Here is a 7,500-nt window from a genome sequence, read left to right on the forward strand (position 1 = left end):
GATTTTACATTACGTCGTCTCGTCATATAAACAGCAAATATTTAAACAATTTAGGCGCGCCTCCGCATCTATTTGGGCGCCGACCACCTGGCGGCGCTACTTATTTTCCAAATTCTGTTTACAAAGTATGACGGTGTTTTCATCTATCTAGCGGTCTCCTACATTTTTTTTTTTTTTTTTTTATTATTATTTTTTTTTTTTGCTTTTGTTTTGCGTTGTTCCTGCGGAGTGATAGTTCTTGGTTCTTGGTGAGCTCGGACGCTTTCCAACGCGTTAAGATTCTGGAGTGAGAAACCTTTGCAACCGTGAGTAGTATGCAGTCGGCGCTGCTTGCACGCGATGTATTTTCGACGCGTTTTGTCCGTCTTATTGCCCGCGTGCGTTGGCGTACCTGGTTTCTGAAAGTGTGCGCGTCTCCCACGTGCATCTTAAACCATGCGTGTTCATTGCATGTTTTCGCTTGAGGAGATATCCATTTCCACCAGTGAGTAGTGTTCATTCGCCGCCGCTTCATCGCGATGTGCTTTTGACGTCTTTTTGCTTCTCTGTGCCGCCCGCCCTCCGTGCTTTCCGAAGGTGAGCGCATGGTTTCGCTTTGCAGTGCGCGCTCTGCAGCGTGGTGTTGTGGCGTGGTTCCGGTGAAAGTGCCTGTGGGTGACCTCGCGTGCGTCCGTAATTCCCTGCCTTCGGCCTACTCAGCGTGGACGTCATTTCTGTCCTGTGACCTGCTGCTCAGTGCTCAGTGCTCAGTGCTGTGCTTGTGCAAGGCCTCTGGTGTGGGTGCCGTGTCCTACGTTCTACTTGTGCCCCTTATTAATTCATTAATATGTGTCGTGTGTGTGTGTGCTCTTTGAGCAGTTTCCGTTCTTGTGCCGTCCGTCCAGTGAAAGGATTTTTTTATTTTTTTTTATTAAGTTACGGCGCTTGTTTTCGTGCAGCTCTACGTGGTCGTGTCCTCGTATGCAGTGGTGTGTTTGTGGAAAGTCTGTCGTTGTGTTGTGTTGTGCAGTGCAGTGCAGTGCAGTGCAGTGCAGTGCTGTGCGTTCGCCAAAGCCTCTGGATAAAAGAAAAATATATATATATATATATATATATATAAATACACATTTTTGTTTTCTAATTTTATTTTTAATTAATTTTACATGTGGTAAGTATGCATGACTTATACCATCCTTTGTATTGATTTATTTGGGTCGTGTCTTTTTTTCCACATTATTAGCCTTCTTGTTCTCCTCCTCCTCCTCCTGCTTATCATTATTGTAGAAATGTTTTCCTTTTTCTTTTTTTCCTCTTTCTTTCTAAGCTTTTAGTTTCCACCAGAGTGTCGAACCGAATTTTTTATTGGTTTGCTTCGATTTGCGGGAGCACAAAAGTAATGTAGGACATTAAAATAGCACTACAAATAGAAGAACAAGAGGTATACAGGACAGGCGCTGATGTTGAACTAGTTTCATTCAGGAAAAGTGAACATGTATATACACACGACAGGCAAAGCAGCACATATTCTTAAGGGTAGAAGATATTTGAGCTGGGATGCTGGTGTCTCCCAGCACGATCAAACCATCCGGGGCTATTGCCGCCTTCTCGGCTGCCCTCGGCACTTATCGTGAATAAAAGCTATATATGTATGTTTACTTTTCCTGGATAAAACTAGTTGAAAGTGAGTGCCTGTCCTGTATACTCCTTGTCCTCGTCTTTTTTGCGCTATTTTATATATTTTACTAAGATGAACCAACAGCGTACCGTATTAAAAAGAAAAAGAAGAAGCTAAAGTGATATTATATTTACCTGGTGCTTCTTTTCGTAATAGGCACTATTTCAAGAGTGCAAACGGGTATCTTTCCAATTCATTTGTAGGGTTCGCTTATTTTCAGGTGCCGAGAAATAAATTGCTTTATTTAAATTTGATGGAGCAGTAAATGACAAGCTACATACATATCTGTCTTTCCTTGTTTTTTTTTGTGTTATATTTTAGCCTGAATTTAAAAGTTATCAGTCTGTTGGGTCGCCTAAAATACAGGTGATTGGCATTTGAGGTTTTTTTTCTTTACAAGATAATGGTTGATTCAATTTAGCAAGTAAGCATCAATTGTGCTACTTTTTTTTTCCTTCATCTTAAATAGAGCTAAGCAATCAACTCGACATGACGGCTACTTAATTTGTCGCTTTCTTACCGCCTGTTTTCCGAAACTGTGTGCTTTCTTTTCGTCGTCATCGACTTTGGGCTGCCGCTCCAAGTCCATAGAGCCTTTTTTTTTTTTCAGCTATCCCTGCCGTACACCCTTGTACTTCTATTCATCGTCAGACTAATAGACAGTTATATTTTCTTCCGTACAGTTCCAAGTTGGCGGGTCAGTTTCGGTTCGGCTGAAACTAACTCCTCGGTTCCGGTTTTTCGTTCGCTTCGGTTTTCGGTTCGACACTCTGGTCTTCACCGTGCATGGCACCCCCCCCCCCCCTTCCTTCCTTCCTTCCCTCCCTCCCTCCCTCCCTCCCTCTCTCCCCTCTTCTCCTCCCTGCAAGAAAACAAACTGTCGTTTCGAAATGTTTTCTTACTTGAACTGTGAAGGTTTTCAAGTGCATTACCTTTCCTCCTTTATTGAGCGCACAATTCTAGAGTGGAACTTCCCTTCTGACATTGCAATAAAGTTTCCTGCACAAGGAAGAAAAACCTGCCATTTGACCTCCCTTGTGTGTGCAAAGTGTCAATGTTCCTATATTATGCTTGAACATGGTATTTTTGTCTTCCTATTTGTCGCAGAAATCATGTATGTGTATGTATGTATGTATATATATATATACCAATATCGCACTTTATGGATTAATCTTGCACGACCTGTGAAAACCACGTATCTCTGGCTTTCCTCACGTTCGATTTTCGAGCAATTTATGAAGCTAGCTTGGGGAGATTGATTTCGCTCGCACACAATTCGAGGCGCGAGGACGGGCATGTGCGAACGCCTACGTAGTCGGGACGGTAAACAAAACTTACACAAATTAAAATCCTGCGCAGATAATAAAAGAAAGAGCAACAAAAAAGTATGGGCGTCTTTCTTTACTAATTTCTTTTTTTTTTTCTTTTTTAGGATTGTAAGCGGCCGGGCTTCTTAAACGATACCAAAAAGCGAGACACAATTTGACAAACGGGTCACGTCACAAGAAAGAAAATCCCACATCCTCAAGCGTGTAAAAAATGCACGCAATATCTACAGTACTGGAATTTGAAGCGCTGCCGATCTCGCGTGCACTAGCCCAAATCGCCTTGCTCCCGCTCACGTCAAAGCGACACAGACCTCGTCGGAAAGGTACGCTTTCTGACGCGGTCAACCGGTAAAAACACTATATATTGTAAAATTCTGTACTTTGGACGTGATTAATTCAGACTGCTTTGCGGCTAACTAAGCGCGCGTTCTTTCCCAATGAAACGAAAGAGCGAGATTAGAAATAGAGGAAATAATTCCCGTGAAAAGAAAGAAATTCGTCTCTTATTGAGCTTGGCAGTAAAGCACGCGACATCTCCAGTATTCCGTTTGAAAGCGCTGCCCGTCGCAAGTGCAGTAGTGTACATTGTTCGGCTCTCGCCCAGTTGAAAGCGCCAGAAAGCCCGTGTCGCCTCGCGACACGGGTAACCGCTAGAAAACACGCACATTTTAAAGTCGCGTGTTTTGCACTTGATTCCTCGGAAGTACTTTGTGGGAGACGAAGCGGGCGTTCCATGCCAAGGACACGGAAGAGAGAGATTAGAAATAGAGCGAACAATTCGCGTGAAAAGAATAATATTTGTCTCCTATCAAACTTGCCAGAAAAGTAAGCGAGATTTCCAGTATTCCGTTTGAAAGCGCTGCCCGTCGCAAGTGCAGTAGTGTACAGTGTTCGGCTCTCGCCCAGTTGAAAGCGCCAGAAAGCACGTGTCGCCTCGCGACACGGGTAACCGCTAGAAAACACGCACATTTTAAAGTCGCGTGATTTGCACTTGATTCCTCGGAAGTACTTTGTGGGAGACGAAGCGGGCGTTCCATGCCAAGGACACGGAAGAGAGAGATTAGAAATAGGGCGAACAATTCGCGTGAAAAGAATAATATTTGTCTCCTATCAAACTTGCCAGAAAAGTAAGCGAGATTTCCAGTATTCCGTTTGAAAGCGCTGCCCGTCGCAAGTGCAGTAGGGTAAATTGTTCGGCTCTCGCCCAGTTGAAAGCGCCAGAAAGCCCGTGTCGCCTGGCGACACCGGTAACCGCTAGAAAACACGCACATTTTAAAGTCGCGTGATTTGCACTTGATTCCTCGGAAGTACTTTGTGGGAGACGAAGCGGGCGTTCCATGCCAAGGACACGGAAGAGAGAGATTAGAAATAGAGCGAACAATTCGCGTGAAAAGAATAATATTTGTCTCCTATCAAACTTGCCAGAAGAGTAAGCGAGATTTCCAGTATTCCGTTTGAAAGCGCTGCCCGTCGCAAGTGCAGTAGGGTAAATTGTTCGGCTCTCGCCCAGTTGAAAGCGCCAGAAAGCCCGTGTCGCAAAGCGACACGGGTAACCGCTAGAAAACACGCATCTTTTTCTTTTGTTAATCCCGTGCTTCTCACTTCGTTCCTTGAGAGGACTTTGTTGGGAACTAAGTGGCGGGGCCTTCCAAACGAAACCAATGGTAGAAACAATGAAGTGAGCAAAGAAGAGTAGTGTAAAGAAAGAAAATTGCCTATTATGAAGCCTGCCGTAAACACGCGCGATACCGCGAGCATTCGGATTAAAAGCAGTGACAATCTCACTTACTATAGCGCTCATTGTTCGGCTCTGACACAATTCAAAACGCATGAAACGCCCCGTGTAAATATTGGTTTACTTTGTAATAACAAAGTCGATAAACTTTCTGTTGACCATATTAACATGAATTGAAAGTCGAAAAGAAGTAATCAGAGTCAAGCAGGGGTCAGCACGTTTTTAATAAAAAGCGAGAAATAATTTTTTTTTATAGGGGTAGGATGTATGTACGTATGTATGTATACATAGAGGCAGACAGGAAAAAAAGAACATTTATATATATATATATATATATACACACAAACATACATACATACATATATATATATATATATATATATATATATATAAGGAGAGAGAGAGGGGAAAAAAATAAGAAAGAAAGAAGGACAAATAAATGATACTGAATAACGAGGAGCCCCATAAGTGAGAGACAGTAAGTCAGTCAGTCAGTCACCGAAACTGATAACCACAAAGTATGTACAGAATGCTCTTGAAGAATCTTCTTTATACTTATCGGTGCTATTATGTGGAGGTGGGGTCTGTCGAGCGTTCGATTGGTGCGAGCGGCGTCTGACGACGTCGCCGACGCCTTTCGTCGCCGTCTCGGCCGCTGCCTCCGCCGCATGGTCGTTACAGCAAGGTGCCTGCGATCTCTGGCGTCTGCCGTTGGGGTCGGTTCTCGGGTGCACCTGTGTCTTGAAAACGAATGCGAGAGGAGGGTGTTTCGGAGCGTCCGCGCTAACCGAACGGTGTGAAATGACGAGTGCGTTCTGACCGAAGGCCGGGGTGCGTCCTCGCGTCCTCACGGGACCTGAAAGCTCGGCAACGCTGCGAAGGCGTCGTCAATGATTTTTTTGGCGTACGACTTTCTGTTGCTACGACGAGAAAGAAATTTATGCGCTTCTTGCCGCGTCGGTACCGACCTCGGTCGGGGATATTCCGGCTGCGCGCTCGAACGTGCTTCATTTCTTCTTGGATTTGGAAGTAATTCCTAAGCGTTGTGTGTGTTTGCGGTTCGTAAGGGGCGCCTGACGGTGGCCCCGCGTCCGCGCGTTGGTAGGGTTTTGGGCGACCCACCACGAAAAGATTACCTGGTTGATCCTGCCAGTAGTCATATGCTTGTCTCAAAGATTAAGCCATGCATGTCTAAGTACATGCCGAAACAAGGCGAAACCGCGACTGGCTCATTAAATCAGTTATGGTTCCTTAGATCGTTTCTCCCTACTTGGATAACTGTGGCAATTCTAGAGCTAATACATGCAGTGAGCCCGAAGCCCCTCGGGGCGACGGGTGCTTTTATTAGACCAAGATCAATCGGGCTTCGGTCCGTTTTGTGTGGTGACTCTGGATAACTTTGTGCTGATCGCACGGCCACGAGCCGGCGACGTTTCTTTCAAGTGTCTGCCTTATCAACTGTCGATGGTAGGTTATGCGCCTACCATGGTTGTTACGGGTAACGGAGAATCAGGGTTCGATTCCGGAGAGGGAGCCTGAGAAACGGCTACCACATCCAAGGAAGGCAGCAGGCGCGCAAATTACCCACTCCCGGCACGGGGAGGTGGTGACGAAAAATAACAATACGGGACTCTTTTGAGGCCCCGTAATTGAAATGAGTACACTCTAAATCCTTTAACGAGGATCCATTGGAGGGCAAGTCTGGTGCCAGCAGCCGCGGTAATTCCAGCTCCAATAGCGTATACTAAAGTTGCTGCGGTTAAAAAGCTCGTAGTTGGATCTCAGTTACAGGCGGGAAGTGCGTGGACACCACGTTACGGCCCGTGCTGAACATCATGCCTGTCGTGGCTTGGTTGCCTTCATCAGGTGCCTTGCTTTGGCCGGCGCGTTTACTTTGAAAAAATTAGAGTGCTCAACGCAGGCGATTCGCCTGAATAACAGTGCATGGAATAATAGAACAAGATCCTGTTTCTGTTCTGTTGGTTTTTGGAATACAGGATAATGATTAAGAGGGACAGACGGGGGCATTCGTATTGCGGCGCTAGAGGTGAAATTCTTGGACCGTCGCAAGACGAACTACTGCGAAAGCATTTGCCAAGAATGTTTTCATTGATCAAGAACGAAAGTTAGAGGTTCGAAGGCGATCAGATACCGCCCTAGTTCTAACCATAAACGATGCCAACCAGCGATCCGCCTGAGTTACTCAAATGACTCGGCGGGCAGCTTCCGGGAAACCAAAGTATTTGGGTTCCGGGGGAAGTATGGTTGCAAAGCTGAAACTTAAAGGAATTGACGGAAGGGCACCACCAGGAGTGGAGCCTGCGGCTTAATTTGACTCAACACGGGAAAACTTACCCGGCCCGGACACTGGGAGGATTGACAGATTGAGAGCTCTTTCTTGATTCGGTGGATGGTGGTGCATGGCCGTTATTAGTTGGTGGAGCGATTTGTCTGGTTAATTCCGATAACGAACGAGACTCTAGCCTATTAAATAGGTGCGTGGTTCTCTGCACCTTGCACCCTTCTTAGAGGGACAAGCGGCTCCTAGCCGCACGAAACAGAGCAATAACAGGTCTGTGATGCCCTTAGATGTCCGGGGCCGCACGCGCGCTACACTGAAGGAAGCAGCGTGTTTTTATCCCTGTCTGTAAAGACTGGGTAACCCGTGGAACCTCCTTCGTGATTGGGATAGGGGCTTGCAATTGTTCCCCTTGAACGAGGAATTCCCAGTAAGCGCGAGTCATAAGCTCGCGTTGATTACGTCCCTGCCCTTTGTACACACC

At 45.8% G+C, this 7,500-nt stretch overlaps 1 non-coding gene across 1 annotated transcript in view; it reads left to right on the top strand.

Moving 5' to 3' along the window:
- Positions 1 to 5,850: 5,850 nt before the first annotated feature.
- LOC120845590 overlaps positions 5,851 to 7,500 on the top strand; it is a 1,816-nt gene continuing 166 nt past the window's right edge. The window contains exon 1 of the ribosomal RNA XR_005716792.1: positions 5,851 to 7,500. This exon is cut by the window's right edge and continues 166 nt beyond it. This is a non-coding gene — a ribosomal RNA (small subunit ribosomal RNA).

The sequence above is a fragment of the Ixodes scapularis genome, unplaced genomic scaffold (genome assembly GCF_016920785.2).
Source record: "Ixodes scapularis isolate PalLabHiFi unplaced genomic scaffold, ASM1692078v2 ptg001158l_1___fragment_3__unscaffolded, whole genome shotgun sequence".
Taxonomy (NCBI): Eukaryota; Metazoa; Arthropoda; class Arachnida; order Ixodida; family Ixodidae; genus Ixodes; species Ixodes scapularis.